This window comes from Cygnus atratus, chromosome 2 (genome assembly GCF_013377495.2).
Source record: "Cygnus atratus isolate AKBS03 ecotype Queensland, Australia chromosome 2, CAtr_DNAZoo_HiC_assembly, whole genome shotgun sequence".
Lineage (NCBI taxonomy): Eukaryota > Metazoa > Chordata > Aves > Anseriformes > Anatidae > Cygnus > Cygnus atratus.
Window position 1 is genome coordinate 55,053,792 of NC_066363.1, and position 13,403 is coordinate 55,067,194.

A 13,403-nucleotide genomic window follows, 5' to 3' on the forward strand; every position below is an offset into this window, starting at 1 on the left:
TTACTGGCTGAAGAGCTATGTCTAACAATAACCAATATGCAGGATGTACACACCCATTCAATTAATCCCTCAGCTTGTTGACAAAAATGCTAGGTATGATAATTTACTGTTTAAATATTGTGAAATGAGCTGGTGGCTTCAGCAGCTCCAGGCCAGCAAGTCGCAAAATTTCACAGTTGCTTATAATTGGCAACCTTGCTGACGATCTCAGCAAAGGGTACAGGTAACATGGAAACAGAAACTTGACTGTTCTCTTATCACAAGGATGTGATATCATGGCAGAGAAATGTGGAAAGTTGCCAGTGCTGTTTTGTTTTGTTTGTGTGTTGCTACAGCTGTCATCCATGCTAGTCTTAACCTGTATTCAAAAAATTGTCAACCTTACAAATTCCTAGTTGTTCTAGAATCAGTGAGAGGAGAAGGTGAAAAGAGAAGAGGAAAAGGTTTCAATTAGTTATTATGAGCATAAATCTTATATGTAGAGTAAAATTCATTCGTATAAATGATCGTTATTGGTGTTAGTAGAACAAAGCATACAGTATGAATGAAATTTTTAAGCTTCAGTCCTGGTTTTGGCTGAGATAGGGTTAATTTTCTTCATAGTGACTGGTATGGTGCTGTGTTTTGATTGAGAAGAAAAATAATGTTGATAGCACACTGACGTTTTAGCTTTTGCAGAGCAGTGCTTGCGCAGAGTCAAGGACTTTTGGCTTCTCATACTGCCCTACCAGTGAGGAGGCTGGGAGTGCACAAGAAGCTGTGAGAGCAGAACCAGGACAGCTGACCCAAAATGGGCAAAGTTGGGTCCCATCCATATCCCATACCATATGGTGTCATGCTCAGCAATAAAACTGAGGGGAGTAGGCCAGGAACCCCCTGCTCAAAGACTAGCTGGGCTTCATTTGGCAAGTGGTGAGCAATTTCATTGTGCATCACTTGTTTTTGAATATTCTATTATTATAATAATCCTGTTATTCATATTCTTCTTCTTCTTCTTCTTCTCCTTCTTCTTCTCCTTCTTTTTCTCCTTTTTCTTCTTTTTTCTCCTTCTTCTTTTCCCTTCCTTTTCTATCCTACTAAACTGTTTTTATCTCAACCCATGTTTTTTACTTTTTGTTTGTTTGTTTCTTTGGTTGGTTGGTTGGTTGGTTGGTTGGTTTTTTTTAATTGCACCTGGGGGGAGTGAACGAACAGCTGTGTGGTACTTAGCTGCCCGCCCTCTTAAACAACAACTGCTGGAAGAGATAGTATATATATTATACAGAGACACAGTAATGACTTCTTTAGGGACAATGAGTACTGAACACTTCTGGAAATCAAACTTTGCCACATCTTACCAGCCAATAATAACAGCATACAAGTTGATAGCCACTAACTACATGATTAGATTCAGGGGAGAACCCAAGATCTGCTTCAAAGGCCATTAAGTCTTCCTTTGAATTTTGGATCAGAACTCAGGTAGTCCCAGGGAATCTAACCTGGTATAGCACCTTCTTCTGCCACCCTCAACATTTAAATTAAACTAGCTTAAACTTGCTTGGGCTTCATAAGAATCCCTAAGCCTTGCATCCACTTGTTGATACAGATCATCCACTTATACACTGCCTTTCAATTTGGCTATTGAGTCAAAAGTAGATGCTATCTGCTTTACTCTCCTGCCTTCTGGGATATGGAAAAACTTTGACAGAAAAGCAAAATAAAGGAGTACATAAACTAACTAGTAAGTACTACTAAGTAACTAGTAAGTTACTAGTGGGTAATTCTCAGAGAACCAAAGCAGAAAAATTTGCCTTTCTGGAAAATGCAACTCCCCCCCCCTCCCCCCCCCCCCCCTCTCCCCCCCCTTTTTTTTTTAAAGCATAACACTTTGTAACTTCTCCTCAGATTGAAAGAAGGGAAGACAGGTGATAATTTTGAATAGTTTAGGAAATGTATGGTGATGTTGTGAATAAGCTGGTATATGGAAAGTCAGAAGGAAGGGTGGAAGGGTGGAGGGAAAGGAGAGGAGGGAGTGTCCACTCAAGGCGGTTTTCTATAGCAGCACAACACTACTTACTGAAACATGTTCCTGTGGTATAGAAGATGCTTTGTTTATTGTTCCATTTGCATGTGGTTTACCCTAGAAGCAAAGTATGAATAAATTACAACACAAAATCATAGGTAGGAAACTCTAAAGGAGTTTTAATTTCTTCTCAAAATGCAAAGCAACATGTTGAGTTACTTATCGCACACATTGTCTATTATTCCTTTATTGCATTTCTATGTGGTCTAAAATGAGAATATAATTGGTGGGAGACAGAACAGTACACTCATCATAATTCAACGTCTGAACAGTCTGTGGATCAAGTGTGATATTTAGACTTGTCTTGACCTTAATATATTCTCTCTCTGAGAATTGTGTGAAGTCATCTAGACTCATCCCTCTTTAAAATCTATATTCCAGAGACTGGAATTTTGGTGAAATTGGTAGCTTTGTGGTATTTTCAACACTTTTAAGCAAAAATATCATTGGGTTTGCTTATTTCAACATTCAGGTTTATTGTTAAAATAAAGAGACCTTTGATTTAAAACAAATGGCTGTCATCTGTGATGGATTATACTTTCTTTTCATTGTTCCTGTGTAAGCCAAACAGTGCTGGCATGAAGTTCAAAGACAAACTTCAAGTGGCAAGTCACATTTACGAGACTGGAGTCCATTTCTTAAAAATTAACAGAAAAAGAAATCCACAAAGAAAACTAAAATGACTCAAAAGATTCACAGCACTACCATGAAGTTAACTTCGAGTTACCTAGCAACTGTTTTTCTTAATTTTAAAAGGACTGACAGAGATAAGAAAATAACTGGTCACAGTAATGGAGTCATGTAGAATATCTCCTTCTCTTATATACAGAACAGAATTTCATATAATATATTTCATGGAGATTTCTAATTAAACACCAAGGCAGGAGGACAGAATTTGTCATCTCTGTGGCAGCAGATAAGAATATCAGCGTCTTTGTATCTAGACTCAGATTTTGATTCTGACTGGTTGCCAAGACATTGCCAAAGTGAGTAAATGAATTATTACAGGTAAGCAGGGTCAATGCTAAATATCAAGAATTTATAACTTACTCAAATGATCTTTATTTTTCCACTACTTCCACAGCACAAATTGTATTGCTAATAGACATTATCCAATATTACCTGACTGAATATTATGACTGAAATGAAATGAATATTATCACTTTGGACTTAGAAGAGGAGATCCATTTAATAACCCATCATTAAAAATGCATACATTTAATTAAATTGTTACTAAATTAGGGCCAGATTTTAATACTCCACTTTATACTGAACAGCAATGAGTAGTCTAAGTAAGTTCCCAAGTGGTCTTGTTGAAATCAGTGGGTTCGTTTAAAGTGGGAGAAATCTGATTAAGAACATGAGCATTATTAAGACTCAGTGCAATTAAGGACAACAGAGCATAGAACTCCCACTATCAGATGTCTTAAGACTGGTATTTTTTGATTTCCCACAAATGTATGACAGCACCATACCATTTGCCTTTACACCATCTGCATTTCCTGTTTTGATATCTGCCTATACAGTATTATTTCTTCCACAGGAACAGCTAAACAAAACAGTGTATGCATCACTGCTATTCGGTTTCATTGCTGCTAAGGATATTTGAAACTTGACTAAGTCTGTACAAATGTGTGAGGGCCTGTGACACAGAAAGAGGAATGCCACGAAGATATGGAAAATTTCCACATTATTTTCAGTGATATCTTAAAAATTGCTTAAGGATTTTAAGATTAAAAATAATGAAAGAATTTAATCACTGTGTTCATAAAGGTTCCTGATTAATTAACATAGTGTCACAAAGGCATCTCCTTAACTATAGCAATAATGATTCAGACTGAAAAGCTGTAGCACATTTTCCTGATCCTGCACGATTCAGGAGCATGAGCAGAGCTTTGAACAGGAGGGAAAAAATTGAAATTTACTGATAATTCTGAGCTCCTAGAGCAACACAGATAACCTTGACCTTTGAGATGTGAGTAATGTCCTTAATAAAAGAATTGCAATATAATATATAACAAAGGGGAATAAGATAAAATATTCTAGTACAGATGAAACTTCTGTGGATCAGCATAAACAATGTTGCTTTATAGAAATATAAATCAAAAGAACAATTAAGTTTTAAATTATGGTGCAAAAGATGTGGCATGTTCTGTCCTTCTGAGCTATGAAGAAGAGTTGTTTCTTACCGCAGCTGTCACCAGCAAGTTTGCCATTATAAATATCTTTATTCTTTTTACTACTGAAGTAATACTGCCAACAACTTATTGGTCTGAAACCTAAAATACTTAGATGAGGAAATGGAAGATTTTAAAGATCCTTTCCACTCTTTGCTCAGTGTTGCAAAGTACATTCTCCATAGCACATACTAGTGGAAAAGCAGTAGCCACCATGATCATAGTTATGTCCAATGCTACCATACCTACACTACTTGAGGAAACAAAGATGGAAGCTGCTGTACAACAAAATAGTCTTGTACAGATTGCAGTGTGCTCCCAGAAATTTCCACAAAAGAAAATAAAATCATGTGGAGTGAAATTAACCCTTATGCAAAAGTCAATATGGCAATGCCACGTATAAAATTCAAAAAGTACACACGACACAATGAGAGGGCTTTGAAAATTCTCGGGACATTCATTCTTCACATTTGCCTTGGTATTTGGGGCATTTATGGTTTCACTTATCTATATTTTTCTTCTTCATCCCTAAAGAATACATAATTTATAAAAACAGAACCCACTGGTATCATGTAACAGACAGATTTGTTATACAGAAACTCTAAAAAAAATTTAAAAAAAAATCTGGATCACAAATATTGAATGTGACAGATGATTTCTCTGTTAATGAATGTGATGGTTCTGGATGGAGTTAAATTTTTTTGATAGCAGCCTGCATAGTGTTGTGTTTTAGGTTTGTGTCTAAAACAGTTTTGATAACAAACCGGTGTTTTGGCTGTTTCTAAGAAGTACTTGAAGAGCATCGATGTTTTCTTGTTTCCACTCTGCACCTCCCAGCAAATAGACTGGTGTGGGCAAGAGGCTGGGAGAGGGCACAGCCAGGATAGCTGACGCAAATAGACATAAGAGGTATTACATACTATGTAATGTTATGTTCAGCAATAAAAGCTAAGGGAGAAGGGGAGGAAGAGTAGACATTGATGGCTATGGCATTTGTCTTCCCAAATAACCATTACATGTGTTGAGAGCCCGCATCTCAGGAATTCACTGGACATCTGCCTGCTGATGGGAACAGTGCATGAATTTCTTACTTTGCTTTTGTTGCAGACACAATTTTACTTCACTTATTGAACTGTCTTTATGACTTGTAAGTTTTCTGTTTTTTTGTCTTTTAATTCTCTCTCTTGTCCTGCTACTGAGGAATAAAGTGAGCCACTGGGTGAGTGCTCAGCTGCTGGCTAGGATCAACCCACCACGACGATTTAACACAACTTCATACTGAATTTAATTTTTGAAAGTACCAAGTATCTTATAGAAGACGTGGTCATAGGAGACAATACTAGACTGAACAGATTGAATCAGGTCACTTTGAATCATATAACATAAAAAAGTAGATTTTAATTTTTTACAGGAAGAAATTTTGAGAAACTAGGTATGAATTGCTGGGATTGACTAGGAAAAGCATCTTATAGATTTGAGTATAAGCAGAATCTCATCAAGTCTAAGTGTCAATGCAACACAAATCCAGAGTTCCAAGCAAGGAGAAAAAGCCTGATAATAATGGACTGCAGACCTAACAAAGTAAATGATTACATCAGATACGGTGTTAAAAGGACGAACATAATTAGAGCAGAAAAAGAGCATGATAAGCCAACAGAGCTTTCTTGAAGGTTAGAAAATAAATAAATAAATTTAGTCAAAAGGCTAATTGAGCTTTACCTTGGAAAGAAAATTAAAACAAATGTAATGATATGTTCACCAACTATACAAGAGAAGAACAAGGAAAAAAAAAAAAAAAGCAGGAGCAGAATACACTGAAAAGATACACTGAAAAGTTGCACGGAAAAGATGCACACTGAAAAGAGGAGGAGGAGGATTAAAGACGAATAAGAGAATGTCCCATATCCTAAATTAATACTTCAATTTTCAGTAGAGATGATGATTATGAGGGTAATGACAGGGTACCTAACAGGGAATGAGAATAGGAATGGTAATTTCATTTCCAATAGCAGAGTTCGGGCTGCTGACTGTAGTGAATTCAAGGAAGAAGAAGAGAGTAGGAAAAAGGGACCAGATGAGATTTCTCTCTCAGAATACTGAAAGAAGGACATATGAAATTGCAAGTTCAGTAGAAGAAGTTTTTAATTACTATCAGTTTGAGAATGAGTGGTATTATGATGAGAGAACTTGTCTTTGACTAGAGATAGCATGTCTAATTACAAAAATTTGGGAAAAAGGAACAGGCTAAGTGATCTAGGTGGCTGCATTCTCATCAGTTTAGCCTAACTCTACAAAAGCCCTTAGAACAGATTTTCTAAGTTAAGAATGATGATCTGTGGAAGCAAATGGAAAGTGATCTAAACTGTAACGTGGTTTTCTTCATCAGAGGCGCATAGTAGGCTAGTCTTCCATCATTTACAATTGACAAGATAACTTTCTTGTAAGATATGAGTAAATGTGTTTCTATGAGAGTAGATTTTGGTATAACATTTTATACTTTACCACATAGGAAACTATTGTTTAACAAGTTCAGGAAGGGTGTTAGTATAGGAACTGGAACATAGATAAGGCAAAAACTGAGCAGAAGGTTACAGCAGGCATATACTGAAGAGCAAGTTACCAAGACGAAGTTGTCATCAGTGGCATTGCATATACACAACAGTCTGAAAAAGGATCATACTCACTGTTGTCATTAATGAGAGAACAAGGTGTGTCCTGATGAGATTCTGGCTGACTGACAAATTAATATACTGCTGAGGACTAATTTATCACACAGAAATTATGACAATCTCTAAAACTGGAGCAATGTCAATGGGGTTGAAGAGTACAAAGCACAGAGGCAACCACTTAGTAACTGCTGACAAAACAATTTGTTAAAAAATTGATCTTTATCAGGTGAAAGTGAAAGAGGAGCATAGGAAGCAGGATAAAATAGGCAAATGAAGGATGACAGGAAGTTTTCCAGTGTGACATGTCTGTAGAAAGATAAAAAAAATAAGACATCATTTTCACTGAATACAGTGAAGTTCTGCCACCATCTACAGTATGCAAGGCATTAGTAAGAGCTAGGGAAAAATATTTTACAAAGTTCTAGTCATTCATATTCACAGAAATATATTTAAACTGTAATGGAGACAGAAAAGAGAATGCTATGGATAATGAAGAGTCCATCTTAAGGGAGAAACCGAAACAAGTTTGGTGTGCTGAGCCTGGCATAGGGCTATTTCAAATAAGTAAATAATTAAATAAAATTTTCAAGTATGAACAAGTAAATAAATAGGAAACTAAAAGCTAAAATACATTTAAGTCCTTTCTGAGGCATCAGGAGTGAAAAAGGAGAAATCATACATGATCTAGGACAGACTATAGTAACTTGTTAAAGGGCTCTGTATGACAGTAAAAGATGAATTTAGAGACAGAAATCGGGTCAGTCAGACTAATCCTTTCCTGATAAGTTCATGGCAGACAGAAGTAAAATTGCTTTATCTTTGAATAAGAGACACATACTGTCCTTTTGCAATGGTACCACTAAATTATTAAAAGCCATGGAACTTTGGGGAACTTAGGCATTGTGCCAAGGTAATACAGTTAAACTGCATCTAGGTCTACAATGGCTCACATTCAGTCAGTGTCAGTATCTTTGCAACATACTTTCCCCCTTCCATGTCTGGGGAGACAAGCAGAGTGAGCTTGGGTGAATCCATACCATACCATTCCTGGAGGGTACACACCCTCAGCGGGCCATGCAGGAAAGCTAAAAACTATCAACTTGAACTGTTATGTTAATGTACATCACTGAATCTTTCTTCAACCACAATGTAGACACTTAATTCAGAAGGCAAATGCTCTAAATCTGAGGCAATTTAATTCTCCACTAGATTCCATTGCTCCTTAAGCATATCAGCTTCATACCCTTTGTTAATTTGTCTTGCTTTCCTGAGTATCTTTGCATCCTGGGTATGACAATTCTTCCTTGGGCCTCCAGGGACATTTCTGTGAACATCTGAAAGACGTGCACCATTCTTCTCCCTTTGTCTCAGTTGTGTTCTCTCTGCCTGCTTTTTGACAGGGCAGAGCAAAAGGTCTTAGATCTCCTCCAGCCCCATCTTTCAGCAGAGGGAAAAATGGGCATGTCTTTTCTGCCCTTGATCCTGCCTTTGTGTTTGAGTCACATTGCAGGGAGCCTTTCCGCAGCTGCTGCAGTGGAAAAAGTCCCCGAAGACATTTCTGTCACAGTCTCTTGATAAGTATTACATCTTGTCTGTCTTTTGATTTACTTTTTGCTCTCTGTTCTCCACATCCAGTGCAAATGCATAACCAAATTACTTATTATAAAGCAATTTATCCAAATTGTTTATTTTAAATGTTGAAAACTTGTGAGTCAAGCCCTTCAAATACATTATAGGATTAAGAAAAGATAAGAAAATAAGAGGAGCTTTGGAGTTGTTTGCCTTTAGTTTCAGAGCCTCTAGAATTCCTACAGGACATAACACCAAACCATGAAAGATAGAGATCTATATCTGCCTTTCCCCTCTTTTTAATTAAAAAAAAAAAAGAATTTTTCTCTTTTTATTGTTTAATCAGTTCCCTAGAGAAGTAGACACTTTCAAATACTGCATCAAGTACTTGTGAGATTTTGGATCAAAATGCAAAAGTTGGTGCCATCAATTTGATCATTCTGACATTTTCAGACTGAACATTGAATGCAGAAAGCAAAAGGAGCTCTATTGCCCTTATTCCCCAGTAGTGTAACAAGCAAAGGAGTAAATACAACTCACCTTGGCACCCATTCCCATTCTACCTTGTCAGGAAGGCTGCACATTTAAAAGGGGATGGGGCCAAGGGGAGGGAGGAGGAGCTGGTTTTGAGTTTACAAACCCTGAAGGTATTCTGCCCATCTGTGATTTCACTTACTACTTCTGTGGGTTAGCACTGATGTGCATGTTTCCCTTTAAAGGCAACACCTCATAAAGGAAAGGTAAAGAGCGTCAATTTAAATGTATCCACCTCTATGTAGGCAAAGCTTTTTATTTTTTTCACTAAAGGAAATTCATCTCTCTTTCACAAAGTGTTTATGCTCATATAAATGCATAATAAATATCATTTCAGCATAAATGACACTTGTCTCAGGTTAACCTTTAAAATGGCAAAAACCTGGTTCCTGAACTAGGTTCCTCATTTTGTGAGACAACTGTAACATTATCCAAATCAAGTTTCTAGAACTCTTGACGTTTGGCATAACGTGTACCTTTCCACAGAGAACTGAAGTGAATTTTCTTTTAATTGAGTAAAATCAATAAATTGGGTATTCCATTTGTTTATGAACAGTAGAACTGATACAGACTGAGCAACCTGGTATCAGCTGAATATTGGTCTATGAATAACAGACCTTTCTTCTGTTAAAACACATTTTCTGTTCAAATATTTATACTGCATGCTAAGTATCTGTTTGGAGAAAATCTTATACAAAATGTACCACTAACAAATTAATGTAAATTTATATTAACATGAATGATCTTTACTCACGCAAAGACAGCATCTCAACCCACTTTTGGCTACACTGTCACTGAGGGCCAAAAGAGTAGTCTATCACCAGATCCATTCTTTATTTTTTTGTGAATTGGCCTACTCATTTGTAAAGGCCTTTTACTATGCAAAAAAAAGACACTTGTGTTTGCAGTTAAATCAGGGAAAACAGATTATTATTTTGTTTACTGCTTTTATTAGCTATTGAGAAGAAGGTATTGCTATTTTAGACAGAGATTCAAGGCTCATGTTCATCTGTCTGACAAATTTCCTCAAATAATTTTTGCATCCAATGGAACTTTTCAACCCCTCTTGAAAGTAGGGCAACTCTCAAAAAAAAAAAACCAAACAACTAAGTTACACACTTACACACTTTGGCGTCTGCACTGAAAAAAGGTGAAATTCAGTATGACACAGTATTTGACAGCAGCTATTAATAAGAATATGTGAACAATGTGACCTGTCTAGCCAACATGAGTAATCAACACGAGTAATTTAGGACTATCTAAAAAATGACAGCCGTCTTTTAACAGATATGATAATCGTGGTGTTGTTGCTACATCTGGAGGAAGAAGAGAGTTTTAGAGAACACAAATCCCAAGCTGACAGAAATCTTATTGCTTTTGCTTACCAAGTTCTTCAGTCTTGCTAATAAAAATGGTCAAAACCTTAAGGATATTGTGCAGGATTTTATGCCCCCCAAAAATCATAGGAAAAAAAGGCCAATCCTCCCTGTTTTCCTGTTTGGTGTTCCAAAGAAAACAGTTAGGAAGAAAATTGCTCATTGTTAATGTAAATTTCTAGGCCAGCTCATCCAAATTATCTCAGCTGGTAGACCCATATCTAAAAATGACTTATACTTGCCAACTGAAAATGCAATTGTGCTAAAATGTTCTAACTTGTGTAGATAAATGGTAGATGCCAAGGGAAGATATATAAATCTAAATATAAGTATATTAATTAATTTAAATTCCATTAAAATACCAGTGCCCAATTTGTCTATTTGCTAGCTCTTTGTGACTCTCAGTTTAGGGCTTTGACTATGTATTGATCACTGAAAGCCCTCAAAAAGGGTAAGCATCTTAAGCATCTTTCCTTTTTTTTTTTTTTTTTTTTTTTTTTTAGGAGTAAAGGCGATGTATCCCTTGCATTGGCTCTTATAATCTGGCACACATGAGATCAGACAGTTATAGATTTGAAAAGGAACATGAAATTCTGTATCTTGGATGAAAATGTAAAATGATATTGCATCCTGAACACTCTCATTAGAAAACTGTTACTAAACTGGTATGCAGGACTTCCTATTCCACCTGTGATGTGTCTTCATTCTGCTCCAGAGGAACCTCATTCCATCCACTGATTAAGTGCGGGATTTAAATGTAAGTCTGACATGTGAATATGATCCATAGTTATTTTTTTTACAAATCTTTTGTGTTCAGACAATACTGTTTTCTACTGAAAGCAGGAAATAACTTAATCCCAAATTGCTGAGGTGCACTGGAAAAATTCACAAGCCACTTATTTGCATTTTTACATCCCCAAATACATTAAAAATTCTGACCCTGAACTCCAAACTCAGCTCATTACATTATCTCAAAGCCTGATTTTTGTAATTGTCAAGTAATGGGAGCTGGGCACCTTTGAAAATGTGTCTTCTTCCTCAGATGCCTAAATTCAAGCTTATGTTTTCAAATACTGTTCCAGTACACATGCACATTCACACACACGTGCTTATGAGGGAGTACGCTTTTGTTTAGGGTGTAGTTATTGTGCAGTGTCATATTATGTAACAGCTGCCTTACTGACTTGTCTACAGACGGTGCTTGTAATGGTTACATGGATTTTTCCTGCTTTAAACAATCATGGCAAAATGAATGGAGTATTAAAACTACAGCACGTAAAAGTGAAAACAAATGTCATACCTCAGATTTACTGCTATAATTAAACTTTCTTTAGAACATGCCTGTTGTTAAACATTTCTGTTTTGTTCACCCCTTATCAGTATGATTTCATGAAGAGATGTTACATTAGCTTGAAGGGGATGATTTGTCAGCCACACTGTGAAGCTGAGCATGGTGAGTGGTTATTGCTACAGAAGAGCCAAGGGACTGTATGGGGTAGTGTGTAGACAGCTCATTTAGACCCTTTTGGGAGGTCTCAGTTAAGACTGTGGGCAGCTATACAAGGTGCTATGACAGTACTGGTAGATGAGGTTACTTCCAGTAATTTCCATGCAGCTGCTTATAAGTGGTACTTCTGTGTAGATTCCCTAGCCACTACAGGAGCTCCCATATAAGTGCTCCTTAGTTTGTGTGTGCCAAAATAAACCTGGTTAACTCAAATAATCAGTGTGCTATACATCTTTGTTTTGGCTCATGTTGACTAAGGTGAACTACTGCTATCATGTGCAATTTCCCAAGCAAATGGAATAGGAAGCATTTTCGGTGATACGCAACTCCTGCAGTAGGAAGCTATATTCAGAACAGGACACTTATTGACAGCCTAAGTGTTCATTTACAATCATAGTTTATTGTTTAAAAAATGCCATTAGTTCAGAACTTAGAAAAAGGCAAATGTGCACCATATTTAGTCATAAATTAAGTATTCCTGAAGCAAAGAGGGATCGTATGTAGTATCTCTTTCTCTACATTATACAGTTCTGATCTACTCTCTCTTAATATGTCAGTTGAGTTAATGGAGCTATTGCCATTAAAAATGGTGCAAAACCAGAACATAGCTAATATGTCTATTGTCACTATAGTAATGTTTCAGCTAATGAACGAAGACCTATTAGAAAACCAAGAACTAGCAGTTTATTTAGATTGTTTATTGTAAGTGCCTCAGTATTATCTACCAGTTGGACTGGAAATGTCACTACAGGAGCTGATTAAAGAAAAACACTTTTCTGTTGCACTTATAATCAGTAAGTTTAAATTCTTCTACCAGCTATTAATTTTCTTCCCACCCTATAACACCATTCAAAGAGATGGAAGTATTCCTCCTCTTTCAGGAAATGTCAAGTTAATTCAAAATTCAATTCAATCCAGTTCAATACCTTCACATAGAGAAGGCAAAATGAGGATTAAATATAGAAAAATACAACTTTTGCATACAACTTTCAGTTGGATTATCTTGGTGTATTCTTCAGTTATTTTCAGTTTTGCATTGCTCCTGGGCTGTCAAAGAGAAGATGTATCCATCATACTTTACCTGTTTACACTTTCTCCTCTGAGTTATTGTTATGAAATGAGTAAAGAAGCTTCTGAAGCTTTGTACATTTTTCTTCTATTTAATGTTTGAAAACCAGAAATCTCAGCTATGAGTCAAAGATGCATGAAACATCTTGTCTTCAGAATTGTGGAGAATAGTCAGACTTGTTAGCATCACTGATAAGCACCAGCCTTGGGCAAAGGGGGGTTGAGCAGCTTGCTCATGCTTATCTCTTATACAAGGTCTGCAAGCTTGGTATGATGGTGGAGAGAGTCTTGAGGTGGCAGGACAGCCCTGTTTTGGCAGCAGAACAGAATCTTGAAGGCCACAGTGCCTGGAGTGAAACCTTTTGCTTCATTATTTGTAGAAAGAATATTAAAGTTAACACCCCTGAATATGATTATGAGATTAATGAAGTACATGCTAAA

At 36.6% G+C, this 13,403-nt stretch overlaps 1 long non-coding RNA gene across 1 annotated transcript in view; it reads right to left on the reverse strand.

The window, feature by feature from the left end:
• The window catches only part of LOC118249663 (uncharacterized), a 39,362-nt gene that overhangs the window by 6,855 nt on the left and 19,104 nt on the right, over positions 1-13,403 (reverse strand). The window contains exon 2 of the long non-coding RNA XR_004779174.2: positions 2,057-2,119. This is a non-coding gene — a long non-coding RNA (uncharacterized LOC118249663). The remainder of the gene's footprint in view (positions 1-2,056; positions 2,120-13,403) is intronic.